Raw genomic sequence first — 26617 nt, forward strand, 5'->3', positions numbered from 1 at the left:
CACTAAATTATCACAGCATTGTCTTCGTGTCTGCTTTCTTTGTGTTGGGCAAACACTGCTGGAATGAGAGGACAGTCTGTGACCTTGAGCCTGTCAGCAAGATCTCCGCTAGCTGCTGTCTACGTGAGTCTGTGCCATGTTGTGGAGGACGGGGAGGAAGGACCGGAGCATAAAGAGCCCGCAATAACATCAGCAGATGTTGAGAACGTGCATCAGGCACGGTGAACCCTCAGTGATGTTGGCCCACCCAGATCCGAAACTCGATGCAGCATTCCAGTAAGTGTTCACTGGGCCCCTCCCGGAACTGTGACAGCCGGCTGGGTACCATGGAAGGTACAAAACGAGGATGCCTCTGCTATTTCAGAGCCATGCTCCAGCAGGCGAGGGGCCCCGTTCACTAACAGCTACACCGAGAGTCAGGACCTCACCTCCTGGTACCCACGTCCTGGTGTGCCCCTCCCGTGTCGCTCCACGGTTGGCTTGTGTGACCAATGGCATCTGGCAGAACCTTCCGAAGCTTGGTTATGAAACCTGGTGCTTCTGTCTGCCTCCTGCCTTTCTCTTTCTTGGAACCCAGCTGCCACCTGATGAGGTGTAGCTCATCCTCCTAGAGGAGCCACATGGAGAAGAGAGACCCTGGAGGACGAGAGGCCAGCTGGTGGAGAAGACCACCAGTCCTGGACCCTCCAACTCCAACCAGGGCTCCAGATGCTGCAGCCTCGATGGAACCTCAGGAGGGAGCCCGAAAAGGAACCACCCGGTTAAGCTCCTCCCGGCTTCCTAGGATTTGGGAAAAGCATGAGATAATCAATGCTTGTTCTGAGTGAAGTGATTTGTTGCACAACCATAGATAACTGATATCAACAAGCATGTCTGTGGTGGGAGCTGAAGTCAAGTAGACATGGAAAGTTCTCGAAGCAGAGAGGGAGACTGTGAAAGCTTCCTGGAGGAGGGGGCTCTGAGACAGCTAGAGTTGGTGTGGGCAGGTGGAGGGGTGGAGAAGACGAAATACAGGATATGTGAGTGGAAAGGAACTGGCCCCATGAATGGAAAAGGGAACCTCCAGAGCAGGCAGGGGTTGGGGGATGAATCTGCACATCTAGGGATTCCTGATCCGAGGTGTTTGCAGGCGGTGTTGGGATTGGGTTATCTGCCCATCCCTTTTCTTTCTTCTGACCTGCTGTCCCAGGAGACGAGGCCAGGGCTGGCAGGGTGGAGGCACGGGCAGGGCGGGGCGCTCATCCCCTCCTGCGACGTCCTCCCGCTCTGCACCAGTGGGCCCACTCCTCACCCCCGTGACAGAAAAGCCTCTGAAAGTGGTCCACCTGTGCTGGCTTTTCACTTCCTTGCTTTATATGCAATCTCTAGCTGATTTGGATTTGGCTTTCCACCTCTGCCCAACCACCCCACCGTGCACCGTGCGGCCATGCCCTCGGTAGGCTTTTCTGTCCCAGCTTCCTGGCTGAGGCTCCTGGCTGGTCCTCTCTAGAACGTTCTCTACCTCACTGGCGCCTCCTCTCCTTCCCTTGCTGGCTCCTCCTCCTTCCTTCCTAGGCTCTCATCTCTGAACTTTATTCAGATAATTCAGATACCATTAGGCAAAGTGCGTATTTTGTGGGAACATTTCAGAGGAAGTTAAAGCCAAGGTCGAGGAGTTGGACAGCCATGTCATTTGTCTCCCGACCGGGAAGTGACCGGATTCCAGCTCTTGTCCTGACCAGCATGACCAGTCATGGGGACTCAGTTCTGCAGCATCCCCCTGCCTGCCTCACAACAGGTGCCCTGTTAACGGGGGTCACACCCCAGATTCGCGGAGGCAGAGTGCTGCCAGAAGCGAGCTCTCAGCCCCCAGCTTCCGTACCATCCAGTCCGACGTGACATAAGCTGCTCCACAGAATCACAGGGGGGTTCTGCCGACCCCTCGCCTGGCACTTCCCTTCGAGATGCCTTCCCCTGCTCCTGCCTTCCTCCTCTTCCATTCAAGATCATGTCTTCCTTTCTCAACAGAAGTCCTCATTGCCATGTCCCGACTGTATCCGTTTTAGTCAGGTCCTCCGCGTTTTTAGAGGTGGTCCTGCATGTGAAGCTGAAGTTATGGAGCTGGCTACTTACTTTGACGCCAGGGTCCCTGCTGGATTCCCACGGGTCCCGCTACTTCTGGAGGAGACAGCCCTTTCCTATCCCCGATTCCCTTTCCCCTCCAGCTTCCCAGCAGCATGCCTCCCACCTTCCCTCCCCTCCTCTCCCCCACTCCGTGCTAATGAGAGCCTCAGGCTCTCTCTTTTCCTTTCTCCCCTGTCCTCTCTCCCTCTGTCTTTGTCTGTCTGTCTCTTTTCCTTTCTTCCTCTGTCTCTCCATTTCTCTCTCTCCCTCCCCCTTCCTCTCTCTCTGTTAATGAGAGCGATGAGTCTGGCAGATGGAGGCTGATGCTCCCCATGTCCGCCCTCAGGCGCAGAGCGGGGGGCTGCCCCCATCTCTGCCCGGCCCACCAGGTAGCACTCTCCCCCACACCGCAGACCAGTGCTCAACCGGCCCAGTTGTTTCCGAGCTGCTACAGCTTTCCATTACGACACAGTGGAAACCTGGTTACTTATAAAGCAATTTGCTCCTACAGGCTGGTTTGAGATTAAAATGGTAATTATCTTGCAAATGACTGTAACTGTCTTTCATAAATGTGGCAACGTTTGAGATGTGACTGACTGCGGCCGGCAGCATAATGGGCTTTAATAAACGATATCTTCAGTGTATTGTCAGGGAACAGAGCCTATTAGTTTGGGACGGGACAATACTGTAATTTCAAGTGAGATAGATTTCATTCTTCTCTCCAGCCATATTTTTTTCAATTGCATGTGCTCATCATTTTTTTTCTTAATAGGACATTTTTCCTTAGGATAATTTGCAAATTGTTAATCTGTTTTTATTATCTCTCATTTTTCCCCCTTAAAAGTTTTGCTTTGCTTGCTGCCGCTGAGCAGAGCTCTGCAGCCCAGGACGAATGTGGGGAAGCAGGCTTGTTTGCTGGGGGGGAGGTGGTACCCCGGGACCGTGATGGCCACTAGCGTCACCAGTTCTGGTGTGTTCGGCAGGGGGGTTTCCCCACACAACCACACAATTCTCAGACACCAGCTGGGTGTCCTCCAACCATCTACCTGAAGACAGCGTCGGACCGCACAGGTGAGGGGCTCCGTCCCACACAACTTCAGAGGTCAATGGCAGGTCGGGGCGGCCACCAGTCCTTCTGACCAGCTGACTATAAATCACAAGTTCCCCGTGCCCTCCTCCTTTGCTAGAGGGCCTTGGAGAACTCCGGAAACCAGGTTACTCACCAGATAACTGGTTTATTACTGAGGCTATTAAAGGATAGGAATCAACAGCCGGATGAAGACATGCTTAGGGCCAAGTCCTGAACAAAGAAGATTCTGTCCTTGCGGTGTTTGGGTCCTGACATGGTGGCACATGGAAGTGTTCTGGTTTCCCAGCCTGGAAGCTCTCTGAACCACCTCCTTCTGGGTTTTTTATGGAGGCCTCATTACATGGGCAGGATGGATTGTGTCAGGAAGGTGGGCACAGCCGTGGGGAGGGGGAGGAGTTGCCCAAGGGGACAAGGGTTTCGTCCAACAGGAGTCGTAACCCCCAGGTCTTGGATGTGGCAACACAAAGCAGCTGCCTTCATTCAGAGTAATGACCCCGTTCATTTTGCAAAGCAGAAGCCTCTTGTGGTCCAGAAGCTGAGGATCTCACCCTTGGTGGGCGAACCTGAGTAGCACAGAGCAGCCCTGGGGAGTCTCCTGGGGTCTGGCTGGCGCCCGGTGTCGCCCGCCGATGACCATTCCCAGGTGTGTGGACTTGAGCTTGGCTTGCTTCATGGGCTAAATTCCGGAACAGGGAAACTCTTCCTTCGGTGAAAGCTATTAAGTGTGCCAATGACTTGATGTCTTTTGAATCCTTTGTGGCCCCAAATCAAATAGAAGCTTTTTACATCCACGCTGGAAACATTCTTGTTCCCATTTCCTTTCACCTGCAGGATCTCTCCCCCGTGTGATTATCACAAATCACTCCTGAATGGTGCTCAGCCATTCAGCAGTTGGGCATTCATTACAAAGGCAGACACATACATACCCACTTACACGCAGCCGCTTTTAAACACTGGACGTGTGTCCACGGATATTTATATATATATGCCCAGTATTCATGGGCACAAACCCTGGCTCCCACTTCCATTAATGAAATTATCCTACAGAATTGTCATCACTAAACAGTTGCCTTGCCACCACCCTGCGACTCTTCGCGATTTCTGCCGTTTTCCATCACAATGACTGTGAGCAATTACTCAAGCTCAGTAATTCAAGGCCCAGCTTCCTGCCTACGGAGAGTGTCGGAATAAGATGCATTTTTTATAGCTGGGAGAATGTTAATGGATGTCAGTAGGTTGAGCGCAAGAGAGCCAGAGCCCGACAGAAGCAGCCGTGTGGATCTCTATCTGTCCCTGCAGCGCTGGCCATAAAAGCCTCCTCAACTTTTCTGTTGCTTGAACAGCAATTACTGAAACATTCTACTTGGGAAAATGCATTAATTAGATGCTTTCTAGAGATTTTTCAGGTTTATCAACCCAAATGTCTGTACAAGCTCCTCGGAGGAAGCGAGGTGCTGACGGAGCATGCATCTCTGGTTCAGCCCGAACGCCGGCTTCCTCTGGGTCTGCAGCCTGGACTCGGCGCTCGCCCCGCTCCTGGGCTGCTCACCGTCTTCCCTTGTCAGGGGCTGTGCTTGCTCTCACCCTGACCCCAAACCAGGGCAAGAGTGAGGGCTGCTGGTTACTCCGTAAATGTGCCCCAGGCGCCTCTCTGGAAGAGCTGGCAGAGGCCACGTGGAGAAGGACGAGACCCCTCCTCTGAATGTTACCAGTGGTGGCAGAGGGCCCCAGCCGTCCCTGGCGCACGACCTTGGGCAATCCTCCTAACCTTTCCGTCGGCATCCTCAGTGGCAGAGCGGGTGTAATGCTAACATCACTTGCCACCGCCGAGTGGTCTCACCTGGGAGAATACACGTAAGGTGCTTACAGTACAACGCCTAGCACATGCTGCATGCTTCATAAATGCCACCTGCTGTCACAACAATGTCTGCTACTAGGATGTCTGCTTCAGGAGAGCGGGACGTGTGTCTGTCCCATCCACCGCCACAGCCCGGGGCTTACGAGGAGGGGAGGAGCCTGCGTCAATCACAGCTGATGATTCGGCTGATGTTTGTCGAAGCACTGAATATAGTGATTAGTGTCACGGTTATGGTCCTCATTCTGTTGCCTGGGGTCTAATTGTGGAGTCGGAGGAGGGGGACTTGTAGGGGGCGAGGGGTGTGGGGGAAGTAAGGGCACTCACTGCTGGTGGGCACCCGGGGGGTTGCACGGGGCGGTGCTCAGCCTGGTCTTCCAGGGAAGGGAAGACTCGGCGCCGTAAGCTGATGGTAGTCGTGTTCCACGCACACTTGGCGTGGTTTTAGTGCTTCTCATGTTTAAACTCACTCATATCTCTTGATTTTTGGCCCACATGGGAAGCTGGTTTCACACAAAATTGGAAGGGATAATGGCCAGGGCCTCGGGACGTCCTGGTGACACTTGGTCATCCTGTCCAGACCCTTGCCCCCGAGTAGGACTCTGTACGGCCCTCTGGGAGAGGAGATTCACAGCCTCCGGTCACGGCTGCCCCAGCCCATCCCTCCTGCTGGGGAACCCCTGCTTCATGCTGTGTCCCAGCCTCACAGCACTAAGTGTCCCCCTTTCTTATCATCCCGGACCCCCCCATTTAGATGTGTGACCACTGTGTTTTGGAATGGGGTTCTGCCCTGAAATGCAGCTCCAGTAGAGTTAGATGGGCACTTCCAGCAAGGGTGAAGACCCTCATCCCTGAGGCAGCCAGCCTCCACATAGGCGTCAGGGATGCTGCGGGTGAGTGCTCCTAAACGGTTTGTGAGGAAAGTGGGCAAGGTTGCAGGAATCGGCAGCTTCCGTCCAAGGCCCGGGAGGCAGTCCCATCTCTGTGCAGCAGAGATAATGTAGATTTATGGAGACGTCTGAGGACCTGGCATAAATCCCCAGCCAGGACCCCTGGGCAAGCCCTGCCTGGCCCCAGAAACCAAGCCCCTGCCCCACAGCTCAGATGGTTTCTGAGCCCTGCATGGGCCGCCTTGCTGGAGCGGCAGAGGGGAGCCAACCCTGGGAGAGCCCAGCTGTGAATACTGTTTCTGGAGGGCACATGGTGCAGGGGACAGAGACAGGTGACCAGAGGAAGACATCCAGCCAAGGAGCATCTGTGGGAGGCAGCACAAGTCCCAGGTTTGAGGAACTGGGGCCATGCAGAGTGGCTGGGTCCCAGGGAAGTGGGTGGAGGTGGGGGACTGGTGAGGGGTGGGGGGGCAGCTGCAGAACCTTACAGTTTGGAGTTTGGATGGGATTCTCGGAGCACAGGAGGCCTGTGAAGATGAGGATCGTGGAGTTGTGCCCTTTGCACTGATGGGAGGACGGGCCCTGCGGTAAACACCTGCCCTGTCCCCGGCTGGCTTTCCCTCCTCCCTCACTGCTGAACTCTCTTCCCACTTTCCGGGGTGCTCCTCTGTGAGCCATTGGGCTCAGCAACAAAGCTGCAATCCTCTGTGGGGGCTTGTTTCATCCACGGGACCCCTCACACCCGTAGCACAGGCCACGGTGTCCCAGAAATGAGTGTTGCTGTCTCCCATGCCGCTCACTGTCTTAGAGTGTCCCTCCTGGGACGGTCTCCTGTGGGAGCAGGGGCTGAGCACGCTGTCAGAACCAGACCTCTGGGAGCTCACCTGCCACGTGTCCACCTAGACCAGGAGCGAGAGGGCTGGAGCCCTGAGAACCAGGGAATGCAGGCCGCAGAGTACTGGGGCTCCTGCTGTGAAGGGGGTGTACAAACCTCGAAGCCTGCAAGGAGTCCAGCTTTTAAAGTGGGAGGTGAGGGCCCCAGGAGACCCTGCGGGTTCACTGAGAGCAGGGAGCAAGCTGAGGCTCCCACTGTGGAGGACTTGGCTGGGCTGGGGGTCTGTGGTCAACACCCCCTTCATGCTCCTCTGCACCGTGAAGGGCCCCCAGAGCTGCATTTCCTGGATGGTCCTGGGCTAGCAGAACGTGCTACCAGAAGTACGTGCAGGTGACCCGTGTGATGTTAGCGGGGTCTTCCCAGTGAGCCCCCACAAGCCACCTGCCTCCCCGACCATTCCTCCCCAGCTGTGCCGCAGACATCCCAGCCCTGATCCCCTGCATTCAGATCTTCCTGCGGGAGGCTTCCGTGCTCCCCCCGAACCCAGACCCATATGGCCAAGTCACAGAACCTGCCGTAGGGAGCACCAGGACACCCTTCAAAGGAGAGCTGCCAGAGAGGAGACGGCAGCCTACGATGTGGGTTCAGCATGCTATTACATGAAAAATGTTATAAAAATCTGCCAACGCTGTGACTTCAAGTGAGTTAAAACAAAGCCTCGTGTGATGAAATCCATCAAAATGTTAACTGCAGGATCATCGTTAATATTTGCTTCCACGCTGTGACCTACTTCTCTGTATTTTGAAAAGTTTAATACACAATTATTGCTTAAGTAATGGAAAAAAAAAACCACCTCGTGAATAAAAGAACGTGAATGCAAGCATCCCCACCCCACCCCCACCGACACTCTTATTTTGACCATGTGCTTCTCACACCCAGTCCAGCCAGAATTTTCTGCTGGGAAAACAAGTGGGTGAGAAGGGGGGCCGAGATGCCGGAGCACATCTGCTCCGAGGCGGGGAAGCCGAACCGCCCAGCCTGGGAAGCAGCATGCTGTGGACGGAGGACTGCTCGGCGGGATGCTGTCTCTAGGCTTTCCATGTGGCCTTGATATTTTGGGGAAATGTGTGAGGGGAGAGAGTGGCCAGAAAATTGAGAAAGGCATAGGCGACAAGGAAGACGAAGAAGATGAGGCCCCGTGGAGGGAGGAAGGAGAAGCAGCGTGGGAGAGTGTGGGTGAGTCCTGGGCCTCCATCATGTGGCCTCTCTGGGTCAGGGGACCAAGGGCTTTACTTCTGCCTGGTGCTGGAGGTCAGTGCTGCATACCTGCAAAGACCTCGGAAGGACGGGCATGCCCAGCCTTCTGTGCCATGCAGGGGGAGCAGGGGGAGCAGGGGGAGCAGGGGCGGGCCGGGATCCCTGCAGATGCTCAGGGATCCCTGTCCTCACAGGTGGGCTGGTGTTGGGCAGCGCCCCTCTCAGGGGTCTGTGGTTTGTATAGTGAGGGTCCTGTGCCTCATTCCCACCCAGTATCCTAAGCAGGACTTTCAGGTAGCTCTGTGCAGAGACCCCAAGAACGTGCCTCCCCCCTCCCCAGTGCTGAACTGGCCTTGGGATGGAGCCACCTCCTCTGAAGACACATTCCGCAGGATGCCTCGCAGCCCTTACGGTGGCCGTGGGACTGGTTCTGTCCAGTCAAACCTGCACAGAGACCTGCTCTGTGAGACCAGGTTGGCGGGCCCACCCTCTCCATGTTCTCCCAGGCTGCGGGCAGTGGGCCCTTGAGAGATGGAGTCACAAGACAGAAGGAGTCTGGGTCTGCCCATCACCTTGCAGACAAAGCTGTCCACTCGGATGGGACAAACACTGGGCTTCCACATGCTGGAGAAACCAGCTAGGTGTGACAAACGGTATCTCAGCACCACCTTACAGCAGCTGACATCACCACAGGGAAGCTTCTCCAAGCGTCTCCTGCTTTCTGGACCAAACTGATGAGATGTTGGGGCGCCTGGGTGTCTCAGTTGGTTGAGCGTCTGCCTTTGGCTCAGGTCATGATCTCAGGGTCCTGGGATCGAGCCCCACATTGGGCTCTCTGCTCAGCGGGGAGCCTGCTTCTCCCTCTCCCTCTGCCCCTCTGCCTGCTCAGGCTTGCTCTCCAGCTCTCTCTCTCAAATAAATAAATAAAATCTTTAAAAAACCTGATACGATTTCTAGGGTCTGGGCTCACAAGTGTGTGTGTCTGTCCCTTTCTTGCTCATTTTTTTAATACACATGACAAAGAGTAAGCTTTCTTTCAAACAGTTCTACATAATGAAACTTCGAAGGTGCAGGCACTTTGGACTCAGAGGTTAACCCTGGAGAGTCTGACGTGTAGACAGACACCGATCCAGCTGTTCCCCATAACCAGGGCATGCATGGTTCCTTGGAGACGCACATACAACATACATGTGGGGGATGCACCCAGCAGTGGAAAGCTCTGAAGAAGCTGAAATCCCACCTGGGTGGGCCCTTTCTGCCGAGGGGAGATTCACCCATAAGTATCAGAGGGGTGCACTGTGGGGAGGAGGTGTGGGATTAGGGGTTGGTGGTCTGAGTCCCTACTCAGCCCATTACCTGTCATGGTAAATTGATAGGGTAAATCCTTGGCCAAGTCAAGAATCACAAGCTCATAAATGATAACTGTTATAGGCCTCTAAATTTTGGGGTGGTTTGACTTTAATTAAGAAATTTGGCCACTCTGAGCCTCAGTTTCCTTTTTGATAAGATGAGAATAAACACAGTAGCTACCTGTGTTTACATGATGCCCCCTTGTGTAAAGATCACTGTGGGGATGAAGCAAGATTGGGTACCAGGACCCTGGAGAGTGCAAGATGCTTACTCAGGAGGCTGCTCTTCAGGAACCACAGTGAGACTCCCAAAATGCCATGTCTTTGATTTTGATTGAGCCTCAACATTCCCATTGAATGTGGGAATCCAGGCCAATGTGCTGGTGTGGGGTAAGGTAGGGAGGGAGGTGCAGGACCCCAAGCTTCCATTCCTGTCCCTATGTCTTGCTGAAGGAAGAAGAGGAAGAGGCAGTGAGCAGCAAGAACATAGCAACATTTGCTAGACCTTGGGAGCCACCTGACCTCCAGGCCAAGGGCAACCCCACCGGGCTGGACACACGAGATGAAGGTGCAAGCATTCTCCCTGACACCAGCATCAGAGGTAAGGATGCTCTCCCAAACCTCCTAGCCCCTCCTCCTAGCCTGTTAGCAACCTGTCACCCATGATACATCCACACCAAACAGCATCCTGGAAGGCGCCAAGGCTGGGAGGATGTGGGAGGGCAGACGCGGGCTCGCTGCACAGCTGCAGCTGATGCTCAGGGGTCAGAAACACATTTTTCCAGAGCTCCTGTCAAGCCCAGATGTCCAGAGCCCTCCACATCTCTCCTGCATAGCTCTGCCAGATCTGTCTTCGTAACCGGGATCATCCTCAGTGCTTGTGCTGGAAGCTTTGAAGGAAGACAGAGCAAGAGGTGAGCTGGAAGCCAGGCTGGCCTGCAGAGACAGATTTGCCGGGCAGCTTGGCGGGGAAGACAGCTCACTGTGCCAGCTAGAAACACAGAAGGGAGAGAACGAAGGAGGGCTTGACCTTCCCCCAGTGAGCATATCACCATGGAGCGGGGAAGCGGGCCGGTGTAAAGGGGAGAGGGAGGGGTGCAGTCCAAAGGAGCAGCCAGAGGAGAGCAGGAAAGAGGGCACAGAGCTGACCGGCGCCTGGCCTCCGTCTGATAAGGTGGGTCAGGTGTCTGAGCGACTGGCATCTTGCTCCTTCTCCTGGATGGTTTGACTTCGTCCAGTGAATCAAAGCCTGCGTGTCTGCCTCCGAACACGTGCCAGGCTGCCAGCGGCAGCGCATCTGCGTGTGTGCACGTGTGCCTTGGCTTGCACACGCAGGTCTTCCAACAACTGTCTCACGAGAACACCATCTTGTTTGAAGTGAGTGGAAATCAGGGACTCGGAGGGGAATCTGCCTCCCCATACCCGTTGCAGCTCTATGCACATCAGTCAAGATACAGAAACCACCTAAGTGTCCACTAACGAATGAATGGACAAAGAGGATGTGCAACATACACACGGTGGGTATTTAGCCTTAAAAATAAAGGGAGTTCCGCGTTTGGGACACATGGATGGACCCGAAGGACCTTGTGAGGAGTGAAGCTACCGTCACAGGAGGACAAACACTGTGTGATCGCTCTGAAATCATCAGACTCGAAGAAGCAAAGACTAGAAGGGCTACCAGGGACTGGGGGCGGGGAACTAGGGAGACGCTGCCCAAAGGAGAAAACATTTCAGTTATGCCGGATGAGCAGTTCTAGAATCTTCCGGACAACACTGTGTTTACGTATAGTTAACAAAATGGTTTGTGCCCTTAGAAACCGGTCAGAGGGCAGACCTCCTGTTAACTGTTCTTAACACACTAAGGAGTAAGGAAGTAAATAAATAAGGCTTTGTAGCGAGAGCTGTTTGGAGGACATTATCAGGTGCCCGCTGTGTCCCAGGGGCTCGGGGAGGCACCTGATGCCCCAGTCCAGGCTGCAGACCTATTTCACTGGGGAGAGAGGTTGTCCATCTCACACGGCTGCTCAACAGCGGAGCCTCGACTTGATTCCAGAGCCACACCCTCAGCTCTTGTGCAGCGCGACCTCCCGTGGCCAAGCCCCCATCAGAGAGAGAATTCTTTGGGAGTGAAGGTACAAACCCAACTGTGCTCAAAGGGAGGCCAACTTCTACTTTTCGTGGTGGTGACAGCCATGAAGGGGGGGCGGTGGTCCAATACCTCTCACTACTGGGATATTGTTGAACGCCAACTGGAGAACGTGACCTCCCCCTGCCCTTAGGACTCATTCCCAGCCAAAGGCACATGCTACAGCTATCCATTTGTCTGTCTATAATTCAACGTCCACTCTGGAGCCTACTGGGCCAGGGCCGGAACCCATGACCCAGAGCATGCTGGCTTCCCCCTGACCCCATCCCAGATCCCTCTTGCTTAAGCTGGGGCTGCTGCCCAGGTCCTAGGACACACTAATACCTGTCCTCAGGCCTCCCAAAGGCTGGTCTGGGGTCCCGCCTGAGAACCACCTCCCTGGGCAGTGTTTCCAAACTATAGATTCTGGGGTTCTGCCCCTAAAGATTTGATTCCCTAAGTTTGGACAGCATCTGGGAAACTATGTATAGAAACTCTCCAGTTGATTCAGGTGTGGAGCCAGACTTGGGAACTCTGATTTGACCTCCAAGCTTCCCAGCTGCAGGGAATGGTGGAAGCTGGACAAAACCACTGGGACCAAGGACATGTGATCCCGCTTCTCTCATCAATGCTCATCTTATCAAGCACTGAGCATTTATTCACTCACCATACATTCATTGTGCATCTTCCGTGAGGCAGGCCTCATGCTAGGAACTGGCTCTGCGGAGGTGAATTCATGTGGTTCCTCTTGTCAGTGAGTTCACGGCGTATTGGGGAGGCAGAGACATAAATCTGTGGGTACACAGCTGGGTGAAGGTGCCTGAAATGATGAGGGTATCGCTCAGTATGACAGATAGCCAGGATCTGGGGGTACTGCTCAGTGTGACAGATAGCCAGGATCTGGGGGTACTGCTCAGTGTGACAGATAGCCAGGATCTGGGGGTACTGCTCAGTGTCAGAGATGGCCAGGATCTGGGGGTACTGCTCAGTATGACAGACAGCCAGGATCTGGGGGTACTGCTCAGTGTGACAGATAGCCAGGATCTGGGGGTACTGTTCAGTGTGACAGATAGCCAGGATCTGGGGGTACTGCTCAGTGTGACAGATAGCCAGGATCTGGGGGTACTGCTCAGTATGACAGACAGCCAGGATCTGGGGGTACTGCTCAGTATGATAGACAGCCAGGATCTGGGGGTACTGCTCAGTGTCAGAGATGGCCAGGATGCTGGGGTACTGCTCAGTATGACAGATAGCCAGGATCTGGGGGTACTGCTCAGTATGACAGACAGCCAGGATCTGGGGGTACTGCTCAGTATGACAGATAGCCAGGATCTGGGGGTACTGCTCAGTATGATAGACAGCCAGGATCTGGGGGTACTGCTCAGTATGACAGCCAGGATGTGGGGGTACTGCTCAGTATGATAGATAGCCAGGATCTGGGGGTACTGCTCAGTATGACAGCCAGCATGTGGGGGTACTGCTCAGTATGATAGATAGCCAGGATCTGGGGGTACTGCTCAGTATGATAGATAGCCAGGATCTGGGAGTACTGCTCAGTATGACAGCCAGGATGTGGGGGTACTGCTCAGTATGATAGATAGCCAGGATCTGGGGGTACTGCTCAGTATGACAGATAGCCAGGATCTGGGGGTACTGCTCAGTGTGACAGATAGCCAGGATCTGGGGGTACTGCTCAGTGTGACAGATAGCCAGGATCTGGGGGTACTGCTCAGTGTGACAGATAGCCAGGATCTGGGGGTACTGCTCAGTATGACAGATAGCCAGGATCTGGGGGTACTGCTCAGTATGACAGCCAGGATGTGGGGGTACTGCTCAGTATGATAGATAGCCAGGATCTGGGGGTACTGCTCAGTGTGATAGATAGCCAGGATCTGGGGGTACTGCTCAGTGTGACAGATAGCCAGGATCTGGGGGTACTGCTCAGTATGACAGACAGCCAGGATCTGGGGGTACTGCTCAGTGTGACAGATAGCCAGGATCTGGGGGTACTGCTCAGTATGATAGACAGCCAGGATCTGGGGGTACTGCTCAGTATGACAGACAGCCAGGATCTGGGGGTACTGCTCAGTGTGACAGATAGCCAGGATCTGGGGGTACTGCTCAGTATGATAGACAGCCAGGATCTGGGGGTACTGCTCAGTATGATAGATAGTCAGGATCTGGGGGTACTGCTCAGTATGATAGACAGCCAGGATCTGGGGGTACTGCTCAGTATGACAGATAGCCAGGATCTGGGGGTACTGCTCAGTATGATAGACAGCCAGGATCTGGGGGTACTGCTCAGTATGACAGCCAGGATCTGGGGGTACTGCTCAGTATGACAGATAGCCAGGATCTGGGGGTACTGCTCAGTATGACAGACAGCCAGGATCTGGGGGTACTGCTCAGTATGATAGACAGCCAGTATCTGGTGGTACTGCTCAGTATGACAGATAGCCAGGATCTGGGGGTACTGCTCAGTGTGACAGATAGCCAGGATCTGGGGGTACTGCTCAGTATGACAGCCAGGATGTGGGGGTACTGCTCAGTATGACAGATAGCCAGGATCTGGGGGTACTGCTCAGTATGACAGATAGCCAGGATCTGGGGGTACTGCTCAGTGTGATAGATAGCCAGGATCTGGGGGTACTGCTCAGTATGATAGATAGCCAGGATCTGGGGGTACTGCTCAGTATGACAGCCAGGATCTGGGGGTACTGCTCAGTATGATAGATAGCCAGGATGTGGGGGTACTGCTCAGTATGATAGATAGCCAGTATCTGGGGGTACTGCTCAGTATGACAGATAGCCAGGATCTGGGGGTACTGCTCAGTATGACAGATAGCCAGGATCTGGGGGTACTGCTCAGTATGACAAACAGCCAGGATCTCGGGGTACTGCTCAGTATGACAGATAGCCAGGATCTGGGGGTACTGCTCAGTATGACAGATAGTCAGGATCTGGGGGTACTGCTCAGTGTCAGAGATGGCCAGGATGCTGGGGTACTGCTCAGCTTTAGAGATGCTGGACAAGCTGGAGGTAATGCTCAGGGTCATAGGTGCTTATCTTGCTGGGGATACTGTCCAGCATCATAGATGCCCAGGAAGCAGGAATTTTGGTTGAAGGGACCCCACACCCTCCTGACACACCCTCCTCCCCACGGTCTGTTGGCCTCCCTGGCTTGAGCCTGAACCAACCCTGGCTGGGATCTGGCTGTGCAGAGACAGAAGGCCTCCGGGCTGTGTCCTGACCACCCTGTTCCAGACTGATGAGCCATGTGGGCCATGCCCTTGACAGGCTGTTCTGCTCATGGCTCACCTCCAGCCTGCCGATCTGAACAGGGCAGGGCCTGCGGTGTTGAACATCCGGCAGCAGCAGAATGACGGTGTTCAGTGCAGAAATAAAGGGTGAGCGGCTTGCAGACAGCTCATGCTGAAGAGCATGCCCGGGGCACCGAGCTGTGGGGCCAGCAGGGGGGATTCATATCCAAGATGTCAGATGGATAGAAGGTTAACTCTCCCTCCACCCAGCAGGGGTGAGGAAGGAGCGGTGGGTCAGAAGACAGGAGACCCAGGTCTAGACAGCTATGTGCCCTTGGGTGGGTCTGTTCCCTTCTTAAGGCTGCAGCTTCCTCCTCGTAGAGGAGGGCAATTGGACAGGGGCCATCCCAAGGCCACTTCTGGCTTTTAGTGTCAGTGCTAAAATCAGTGGCCTTGGCATTACGAGAGGGACAGGTGATCCCACATTGCACACGGTAGCCATATCTAAGAAGGTGACCTCTAGATGCTCAGAGCCCATGGGGAGAGATCTTGGGTCTTACTGGGTCAAGAGGATGAAGAAAGGAGAGTTGGTTTCAAGCAGACCATTGGACGGCAGTGATGGTGATCCAGGGGGCCTTGGGGGTGAGGGGACAGTGCAGGTGAAACTATGGAACCAATGAAGCACACAGCAGAGGTCACGGCCTCACCCTCCGGTCTAGACTCTCACTGCACTATCCCTCCAAGCTGTGCATTAGTCATCCGGAGGGGCCCAGGGACCCCGATCACAGAAGGCCATTTTTGGATCCTGTGCTGTGACAGGTTGCACTGGTAGCCCCAGTCAGTGGCCTCCCAGTGGCCTCCCTGTCTCTGGGCACTTTGCCGTGTGACTCTGCACCTCCCCCCATCAGCAGGTGGGAGTCATGAATCTGGGCTGCTCTTGTGACTTGCTTTGACCAACACAAAGTGGTGGCAGGGATGGCGGGCCACCTTTGAGCCCAGGCCTTAGGGGGCTTGCACACTTCTGTTCTCCCTTTCAGATCCCTGTCTCCAAGGATGAGGGCAAACCCGGGCTGGCCTGATGGCGCCTGTGAGGTGAGGAGCCCAGTCATCCCATCACCCCAGCTGACAGCCAGCCAGCCCTGAGCAGCATGGCCACCCACCCAGCTGATCTGCAGGAGCACATGGGATCCAGGGAAAAACCAGGAGACCACCCAGCAGAGCCCAGCCTAAGTTGCTAACCTGCAGAATCATGAGTCAAAGGAGTGGTTGTTAATCTAAACAATCGAGTTTGGGGCTGGTACGTATTTATTTATGCTCATGTTAGCACCATGACTCAGCAGGTAGACATGGTGTTGACTGTGACCTGTCTTCCCATCTGGCCCAGGCAAGGGGAACACCACCTGCCCAGACCCTTGCAGCTCTATGGGGCTGGTGAACAGTTCCAAAAAATGGACTGTGCTGGGTCACTTCTGAGCCAATACAGTGCAAATGCTCTTTGACCCTCCATGTCCCTGTGTCCTTTTTTTTTTTTTTTTTAAAGATCTTATTTATTTCTTTGACAGAGATAGAGAGAGAGAGAGAGCACAAGCTGGGGGAATGGCAGAGGGAGAAGGAGAAGCAGGATCGCTACTGAGCAGGGAGCCCAACGCAGAACTCGAACCCAGGACCCTGGGATCATGACCTGAGCCTAAGGCAGACGCTTAACCGACTGAGCCACCCAGGTGCCCCCCTTTGTCCTTTTTGTGGCCACCAGGAAGCCTCATGTTTAGATGCCTGAGCCTTGAGCAGGAAGGAAACCACTCAAAGAGAAGCATGTGTTGCATGAGTGAAAAGTGATCCTTTTTTCTGGGTCGAGAGTCCAGGGTGATTCGTACACTACCTCCATATAACCCAGCCCATCCTGAGAACCAGAGGTGCTGTTAGTCCTCACCTTATGGCCACCTGAGGGGCCACCTGAGGATCAAGGTGAGTGTTGGGTCCCAAGGTGAACACACTGAGGGAAAACAAGCAGACATAGTTCTGGAGTGAACAGTAGGTTCTTATCCAGGGACATGCCTGGGGGGTTCAGTGGGCACTGCCCAACGGAGGGCTGTAGGTGGGGATTTGCCCATTTGCCCTCAGGCCCAGGCTCACACTTATCTGCTGTTCTCAGGAAGCTCTGCTAGGGAGTTAGCACAAACTGTGCACTTACTCAGCCCATCGCAGGATGGACTGGGGCAGCGTAAGACTGAATAAAGCTTATATTGGGCAGGACTCATTCGATTATTGACAACTCAACTGAAGTGAACCTAAGCAAAAATGGGAATTTATTTGCTTAATATAAAAAAAAAAAGCCAGGTGGAACTCAGACCTGGCTTGATCCAGATGTTCCTATGATGGTGTAACCATCCCTTGGGTCTCTTCCCCTGCTCTGCTCTCCTGCCTGCTGACCTCATTCCCATGTGATGGCGGATAGGCCAGCGGCAGTGGACCTTCTACCAGTTTGGCATCTCTGGTGAAAGAGATTGCCTCTTTCCCAAACATTTGATCAGCAGCCTTGGGTCTGGCCCTTCCTGGTTCAGGTGGGGTCTCCTGCCACCCCTTTTATTGATCATTGTGCCCAGGGGGATGTTTCCATTGGCTGGCCTGGTCAGGCACTCAGACTTGGAACCAAGGGTCTTTCCCACCCAAGCTATGTAGACTGAGAGTGGGGTGGGGGGGGACACTGTTTCCCCAAAGGACCATCCAGGTGCAGGCCAGATGGTGGGGAAGTTGGGTCAGGAAGGAAAACCTCCCCATCTGTGGCAGAGTCGGGCCCTTCTCTTCAATGTGTTCTAACCCTTGCAATGAACATGGGGGCACAGATGTCTATTTGAGATCCTAATTTCAATTCTTTTGGATATATACCCAGAATTGGGATTGCTGGATCATAGGATATTTCTATTTTTATTTATTTATTTATTTATTTATTTATTTATTTATTTATTTATTTTATTTATTTGAGAGAGAGAGAATGAGAGACAGAGAGCATGAGAGGGAGGAGGGTCAGAGGGAGAAGCAGACTCCCTGCTGAGCAGGGAGCCCGATGTGGGACTCAATCCCGGGACTCCAGGATCATGACCTGAGCCGAAGGCAGTCGCTTAACCAACTGAGCCACCCAGGCGCCCGGATATTTCTATTTTTAATTTTTGGAGGAGCCTCCATGTCATTTTCCATAGTGGCCGCACCAATTTACTTTCCCACCAACGGCACACAAGAATTCCAAAGTGTGCACATATCTTTTGGTGCTTTGATCACAGGCATCCTACAGATGTGGTAAATCATTGTGACTTTGATTTACATTTCTCTGATGATTAGTGATAGTGAGCATCCTTTCCTATACCTGTTGGTCATTTGTATGTCTTTTTTTGTAGAAATAGCTGCTTAACTCCTTTGCCCGCTTTTAAATCAGGTTATTTGTACTTTTGTTTCTGAGTTGGAGGAATTCTTATATATTTTGGATATTAACCCTTTATCAATATATGGTTTGCAACATTATTCATAATAGCCAAGATATGGAAAGAGCCTCATGTCCAACAGTATAAATGTATAAAGAAGACGTGGCATGCACACACAATGAAATATTTTTCAGCATTTTTTTTTTTTTTTAAGAGAAGTCCTGCCATTTGTGACAACCTGGAGGACCTTATGTTAAGTGAAATAAGCCAGGCATGGAAGGACAAACACTTCTGTAGAATCTAAAATAGTCACACTTGTACAAGCAGAGAGTAGAATGGTGGTTGCCAGGGGCTGGGGGGAGGGAGCAATGGATTGCTCAATGGGTACAAAGTTTCAATTATGCAGGATGAAGGCATTCCAGGGATTTGCTGTACAACATCGTCTGCAGCCAGTAAGACAGTGTTGTGTGCTTAAAAATTTAAGAGGGTAGAGCTCATGCTAAATGTTCTTGCTACAATAAAAAAGAATTGATCATAAAGTTAATTATTTTTTTAAAAGTCATTTCTAGGATTCTGTGATGATAGTATTTGAAAGCTTTTGAAAATTTCAATTGGCTGTGACCTTTTTTTTCATTCTAAATCAATAATCATTTTTGCACACACACAAACTTGCTCTGACTTCTTGCTTATTTTGCGGCATTAATTCTTACAGTACTATTAATACTTGGGTGGCTGACCCACTTCTAGCCCCTCCAGGCCCATCCCCAGCATCACCAGCGCCCTAAGTTATGACACCGATTATGTTTTAAAGCTGAGCCTTCATGTGTAACCAGCAGGAGTCCCTGTGTTCGTGAGCAGTGCGGGGAGTCTGCACAAGGGCGGGTAACCAGAGGGACAGAGCTCCCCAGCTTTTTGAGTTTAGTTTTGGTTCCTAGAGCGGATGCTGCTCTGAACTCCCTACAGCTGTCCCTGAAAAAGCATAACTGGGCAGTTTCTTCAGTGGCTTGGAGGACCTGGTGCATATTTTCTCCCACGTTGTGCTGGATTCTTTCTGACCAAGATGCTCAGCTCTGGATGCGCTCATCCTCTCTCTGGCCCGAGTGAAGGTTGACTGCATCCCCATGTCGAGGATGCACGTGCCGATCCCTGGGCCAGGGCTGATGTGCTCTCCCCTGACGCTGGGTTTGGATTCCAAATCAATGTTTAGATGACTTGTGTTGCTCTGGAAGTGAAATGAGTTGAATATGATGTAGGTGCCCTGTTACACTGGGGACCCATAGGTGAAGTGCCGTGCCCGTTCCTGTATTTAAAAGGATTAGAAGTGGAGGTTGGATACCTTCTCACAGCTGGTACAAGAAGTGCAGCCTGGCGAGGCAGATGCAGTGGACAGAGGGCTGAGAGCTGGCTTCCTGCCTGCGGGGACTGGTGGTGGTGACGCAAAGAGTGGATTTACTGTCACCATGGCCGGAGAGACCATAGGCTAGGCCCCAGTGTGGGACATTTCATAGCCAGCTTGCTTGAAATGACCCCTGGGAGCAGGTGCGTGGGACGTGGGGGTGTGGAGAGCAGCCCTGCTGGGAGTGGCACCCAGGACGGGCAAGTGGTCACACTGCTCCCTCTCACTGGACCCCTGCCCTCTCCCAGCTCAGAATCTCTCCTGGGCTAGAATAACAATTCCTCAATGCCCATCTCTGACTGGGACTGCCCTCTGGCTTCATCCCTACACCTTCCTGCCCACAGTGAACACTTCCCTCTTCTCCATCAGACAAATTTCTCTGTGACCCAGGCAGGTGAAGGGCCACATATCTTGCGTCCTTCCCTGCAGAGCCACCACTCCAATGGCTTTCAAACAAAGAGCTTGGAAATCTGTTTGATTTGACAGACTGACTTGAGAGCTTGGTGAGGAAAAGAACAATATCCATTCATTCATTCATTGGGTTCATAGAGATTGAGCTGCACATTCTCTGGGATGGGTGTTGGGTTATAGGCAGAGTGTGGTGGGGGGAGCGCTCAGAGAAACGGGTAAGTCAGCTGTCTCGGAAGCCTGGAGGCATGGCCTGGCACAGTGGCAGGGTCAGGGGGCTCTCTGTCCTGCTAATTTCAGATCCCCGCACACGGTGGGCACCTGCACTTGCACACAAGTCAAATGCCTAGGAGAACGTAGTGGGCACCCAGCTGCTGCTGGGTCCAGCGCCCCCTCAAGGCCCTTCCCTTGTGGTGGGTGGCGGCTTAGGATACATGGGAACCCCCTTCCCATGGGGACGTTTGGCCTTATCTGGAGACGTTTTTGTTGTCACAACTGCTGGGGGGTTGAGGAGGGGGAGAAGTACCTCCAGCTATTGGGTGGAGGCCAGAGATGCTGCTGAACACCATGTGATGCACAAGACAGCCCCACAGTGAAGAATGGCAGTAGTGCCGAGGCTGAGACCCGTGGTGGAGCGTGGTGCGCCCCATGGTGGTTGTTAGACACCCTTGAGTGTCTGGTCAATACTGTCAGCTGGAGAGAGAACGTTGGGCAGGCAGAGGGACCCTCCATCCCAGCCTGTCCTCGCCGTGAAGTTAGAACGGCATCGCCCATGCACCACACCTGCCAGGAGGTTCAGCTCAGATGCTGGGGGTAATGGGAAGCTTTGCCGAGTTCAAAGAGCTTTACAAACACTGGGTAGGTTTTATCAACCCTCTGCCCAAAGCCCTGCAGAAACATGGTATCTAAGAGACTTCCAGCTTGGAACTCGATCCTTGCCCGTATGAGCGATTCCCACCAGAGACGATACTGTTTGTGTGAGCCCGCTTCCAACTGCGTCCGCACGTGTGGCTTGCAAGTTGTATGAGTCAGGCTGTGATTAATGAGTGGCTCTGATCATCGGGATTGAGGAGTGCTTCCTCCTTGGCTGCAGCATTACCCTGCCATTGTCTCCCTATGGAAGGTCTACCATCTGCACATCAATCACGTTCCTGCTCCGTTCACTTTGAAAAGTTTCCTTTATCCCATTAGAGGCTTCTTGTTTCTGGGAGCAGTCCACCTCTAAGATGCTCTGCTGTTTTCGAGATTGTTTTTTGTGTTCCTGGCAAGCTTGGTTCCGGGAAGAGGAGGTCAGAGGATTGGAGGAGATTTGACCACTTTTGGAAGGGAAGTGGGAGCTGCCTGAAGCACAGCATCCGGGCGTCCTGGGGTCCTGGCAGCAGAGCCCAGTGCTCAGCGGCTGGCGTGGGCTTGGGGAGGGCACTCGGGCAGGTGGAACCCAGGCTGGGGTTTTGCAGGCAGGATCTGATGGATGCACGAGGGAGTGGAGTTTTGTTGGGAAAGAAGTTGAAGATCCACAGAACGTAGGCTGGTTGAGCAGAGAATGAAGACAGAGACCAAGGGGAGACAATGGAAGGAGCAGGTCCAGGAGTCTCACAGAGAGTGAGGAGTAGTGGGAACTGGAGAGAAGGGGCAGGAAAAGAAGAGGAGGTTGCAGATGGGAGGTTTGTCACCACCAAGAGGATCTGCCCCACTCCAAGTCTGAATGAGGTTCGTGGAGGGGTGACTGGGGAGAGGGAGTTGCCAGGGTGAGAGGTCCTGGGGGTGAAACTATGACATCACCCTCTCTGCTCCCCAGGAGCCTCAGGGCATGGAGCAAAGGTGGGGCTAGGGGCTTTAAAAGCCCAAGGAGGACGGGGGCGCCTGGGTGGCTCAGTCGGTTAAGCGGCTGCCTTCGGCTCAGGTCATGATCCTGGGGTCGTGGGATCGAGCCCCGCATCGGGCTCCCTGCTCCGCGGAGAGCCTGCTTCTCCCTCTCCCTCTGCCTACTTGTGCTCTCTATCTCTCTGTCAAATAAATAAATAAAATCTTAAAAAAAAAAAAAAAAAAAAAAAAAAAAAGCCCAAGGAGGGGTCCTGGTTTAGAGGAGCTGATCACTGACTCCCTGGGGAGAGTGTGGAGCTGAGAGGCTGGGTGCGCTCTGGCTGTGGGTACCATTTGCACATAGCCATGGATGGCACCATGGGCAGAGCTCACCGTGACAAACTGGACAGCGGTGCCTGTCACAGCAGAGGCTCCAGCCTGATGCCCGGAGGTGTGACAGACACCGGGTGACAGCTGATCCAGGTGACCCCGGAGGACACTGCCAGCCCAGGCCTGGCCAGCTGTGTGCTGGGACGGCCATGTGCCCCATGCTGAGAAATGGAAAGCTGGAGGTGGGGGCCACGCCTGTCCTGGTCATATTTGCAGCCTTGGGGTCTAGCACAGTTCCTGGCATGGAATAGCCTCACTACACGAACTGGATCCCTGTCCAGGGACCCTTCCTCTTTCTTGCACTGTCCACCCTTCCAGAAAGTTCTATCTGTATCACCTGAGCCCTGGTATCATTTGGCTTCTAAGGCCTTTACTTTTTATATGGTGACGGGCTTTTTCTTGGACACTCAGGGAGGGTGTCTGATCCCTAGAAAATAAATAAATAGGGGTCAGAAAACCATGCGAGACGCAGGTGGTTGCTCAGTAAAGACTGAAAATCCATAGGTTGAAGCTCTGACCCCAATGTGACCTCCTCCAGGGAGGTGATTCAGTCGAAAAGAGGTCATAAGGGTGGGGGCCTAATCCAGTAGGAGCGGTGTCTTTATAAGAAGAGGAAGAGACATCAGGGCATGTTCTCCCTGTCCAGGTGCACAGAGAAAGGACCGATCGAAGGCACAGCCAGAAGGAAGCTGTCCACAAGCCAGGAAGAGAGGCTCACCCATCACCAACCCCGATGGCACCTTGATCTGACTTCCAGGCTCCTGAACTTCGAGAGGATGGATGTCTGTGTGTAAGCACTGTGGCTGTGGTATTCTGTGGGCAGGCCCACTGACTCATTACCCAACCCGCTGAAGAATGTGAAAGTCCACCCAGAGCTTTCATTGTCCCCCTCCCGTAGCCGGGGGACCTCGGACTGGTTTTGCTTACTTGGGGTCTCTTGGCAGTTTCCACAGAAGCAAGGTGCTCCTTTCCTGGGACCCTTGGACTTTGGAGAGTGGCCTTGAGGGGTGATGGCGGGACAGGTGCCAGGGGAGGAGAGTGGTGGGGCCGCCTGGGTGTGCTCTGGCCCCAGGAAGCCAGGTTGTGTTTCCCTTACTAATTGGTTTTCATTTTGGCTTCTGCATCGACACTAGGTAGCTGTGAGCCCAGAGGCTCTGCATACGCCCTGCTGAGCAGCTGACTTCCTCGGCTGTTCACCTGTGGGAAGATGTTGGTTTTCACTTCACCTGCCATCTGGACTCTTTGTTGTTCAGAAAGTGGTGTGTTGGCAAATGCAAACTCTGTGAGGCCTTTGTCGTCCCTCGGAGTCCATGGTGTGCTTCGGAGGAAAGGGCACTTGTTCTGCCCCCACATTTCCATTTAACAAATATTTATGAGTGCCTGTTAGGTACCTGGGTCTTACTCCAGATGCTGGAGATAAGTAGGTAAACCACATCTGTGCCCAGGTAGCTTCTGTTTTAGTTGGGAGGTGGTGCAGAAAATGAGCACCTACAAAAATATCCAGCAGTGATGGATATTCTGAAGAGAATAAAACGGGGTACTGTGTCGGTGGGGGTGGTAGAGGTCAGAGAGGCCTCTCTGAAGAGGGAGAGGGGAACAGAGATCAGAATGTCAAGAATGAAGCAGCCAGGTGAGGATCAGGAGATCCCCCTACCCCAAGGGCCTGGGGTAGGAATGAGCTTGTGTATTGGAGGAACCCAGAGGAGCCTCGCATAGCTCCAGTGCAGGGAGTGAGGGGAGAGGAGGAAAGGAAGGTCAAGGGAGAGGCAGGGGTCCCTGTGGGTTGTCTGAGGAGTTTGGAGGTTCAGGTCAATAGGAAGCCATGAGCAGGTTCCCTCCGGGAGGTGGGATGGGCTGATTACATCTTCAAAGGCTCACTGGGGCTGCTATGAGGGGTGAGCTCCAAGGGCAGAAGCCTTCTCCTCATCCTCTGCTGTCTGGCCCAGGCTGCAGTATCGCTCTGGGCGTCTCTCCCTGACCCCTTCTGCGCCCCCACCTGGTCTCCCTGCCTCCACTCTTGCCTCTCTAGGAACTAGCTTCAACAGGGCAGCCAGGGGACACCATTCACTCCTCACCATGAAACCCCCTGAGGCTTCCTTCTCATCCAAAGAAAAGCCAGAGTCCTCATGGGGACCAATACGATCTCTCCCCACTCCTGCCCCCTTCCATCCCTGACTATCTCCCAAGGACCTCACCCCGACTTCCTGCAGGCCTCTGACCCACACCCAGCTCTTTCCGTCTTATTTTTCTTCCTTGTGGCCATGGCTCTCGTTGCTGGTCTCCCTGTTCTAGGGTTAGGGCCCCAGGGCGGGGGCTTCCGCTTGGTGCACTGCTGGCTCCCAGTGTGTAGGCCAGCCCCCAGCCCACTGTGGGGGCTCAGTCAACACCTGTGTGCTATTGTCGAAGTCCCGACTGGGGAGGTGAGGGGAGCTTATTGCAAGGTGGACCTTGTGCACGAGGAGGGAATAGAGGGATCCTGATGGACTTGAAGACCCAGCCCGCAGGGCTTGCTAGCCTATCAGGTGTGAGGGTTGTCAAGGGGGACAACATTCTTGCAGGGTTTTGGCTTGAGCAGCTGGGTGCATGGTGAGTAGAAGTACGTGCATGTGGGAGAGATGGGGCAGGAGACACATGCCCAGCCAGTTATACTGTCCCCTCTCACACTGGACCTCAAAGGGAGGTGTCCAGAAGCCAGGCTACCATCTCCTGAAGGTTGCATTAACAAACAACTGGGATGGGTATCCTGGCTTTCTTCAGTGAGATGTCCTTATTCTGAGCCACGCTGAAGGCTTCCTCTCTCCCACGAGTCCTGTACAATGCCAGCCACAGGTGACTCCACAAAGGTGAGGCCAGGAGGGCTGCCAGCCCGTCTCTTAAGGAATGTGCAATCAGCCCTGGTCCTCCTTCCCAATCCCACTCTTTCAGTTTTCTTCTTGCGGGCTGGTATTTTCACTGTGATTCCGTCCCAAGCCTCCTGACCTAATTCCAATTTACTTGCCGGATTTTCTTATTTCCTCTCTACGCTGACTCTGATACATGAGGCTGTTTTATCACTGGATGATTTTAATTTTCATACAGAGACTTGTGGTTTCCCATTTTCTGTGTTTCCTTTGAGTTTTAGCCAACAGGCGCATAATGCCTACGAAAGGCCCATGGATTCCTTGGGCTGTTTGTTGAATTATTCAAGGTGCTCCTTTATTATTCCCTTTGTGTTGGCCTATGTGGCTTCCTACCAGAGGCATGACTTACACGGTAGCCTACTGTGTGTCCAGGACAGATGAACTTGAGGGGAGAAGCAGAGGAAATGCAGCTTTGCCCCATGAGAAGTTGCTATTGGTTCAGCCAAAGAACACTTACAGGATCTAAGATCACAGATGCAGTAGGTCAATGGGATGCTGTGAAAGAAAGCCCTTAGCAAGAACAGAAGTAGAAGTAAGCTCATGGGATGGTGAATTCTTGGCATTGTTGGATTTTGAGATTGGATCATTCATTTAGCCAATAAATATGTGCTAGACATTGTTCTCTGTGCTGAGAATATAAGGAGGGAGGCATCCATCCATTCAGGTACCATCCATCCATCTAGTAATCCATCTACTATCCATCTCACCTACCCACCCACCATCCATCCATCCATCCATCCACCCATCTACCATCCATTCACCCATCCACCCATTTATCCATCCATTTACCCATCCATCCATTTATCCATCCATCCATTCACCCATCCATCCATCTAGTCATCCATCCACATCCAACCACCATCCATCTATCCATCCATCCATCCACCATCCATCCCACCCATCCACCCACCATCCATCCATTTATCCATCCATCCATCCCTTTATCCATCCATCCACCCATCCACCCCTACATCCACCATACATCTAAGCATCCATCCACTATACTTCTATACTCTATCCATCGTCCATCCACGAGTACCAGTATGCTAAGCATTCTTTAAGGTACCAAGAATATAGCAGTAAAACAAAAACGAAAACAAAACAAAACCACAAACCCTCCCTTAAGCTTTCATCTTGGTGGTCAAGACAGACGAGGTTAACTTATAAGAGCACAAAGGACATAAGGCCTCCCCAAAATAACCAATATCTGTTAGATGCTGAGAGCTGCTCTGGAAAATAAAACAGAATAATGGTACAGAGGGTGGCTGAGGGGATAAGCAGACTGGTCTCCCAATGACAGGGCTACCTAGAGCCCAAACCGTAGGACAGTCAGTCCATACTTCTACCCACGAGTGAATGGGGTCTTCAGATGGGTGTGTAGGACAGGACTGACCATAGCCTACACTCAATGATAAGTAGGGCCAGACCTTTGAGGCTCAGTGGCATTGCCTGTCACAGAAGGGATTGACCAGCGGTATTTTCAGTGCCCCAAGACACAGACCGAATGAATAACACCGCTGGCCAGCAATCAGCCAGCCCG

Source organism: Halichoerus grypus, chromosome 5 (genome assembly GCF_964656455.1).
Source record: "Halichoerus grypus chromosome 5, mHalGry1.hap1.1, whole genome shotgun sequence".
Classification (NCBI taxonomy): Eukaryota; Metazoa; Chordata; class Mammalia; order Carnivora; family Phocidae; genus Halichoerus; species Halichoerus grypus.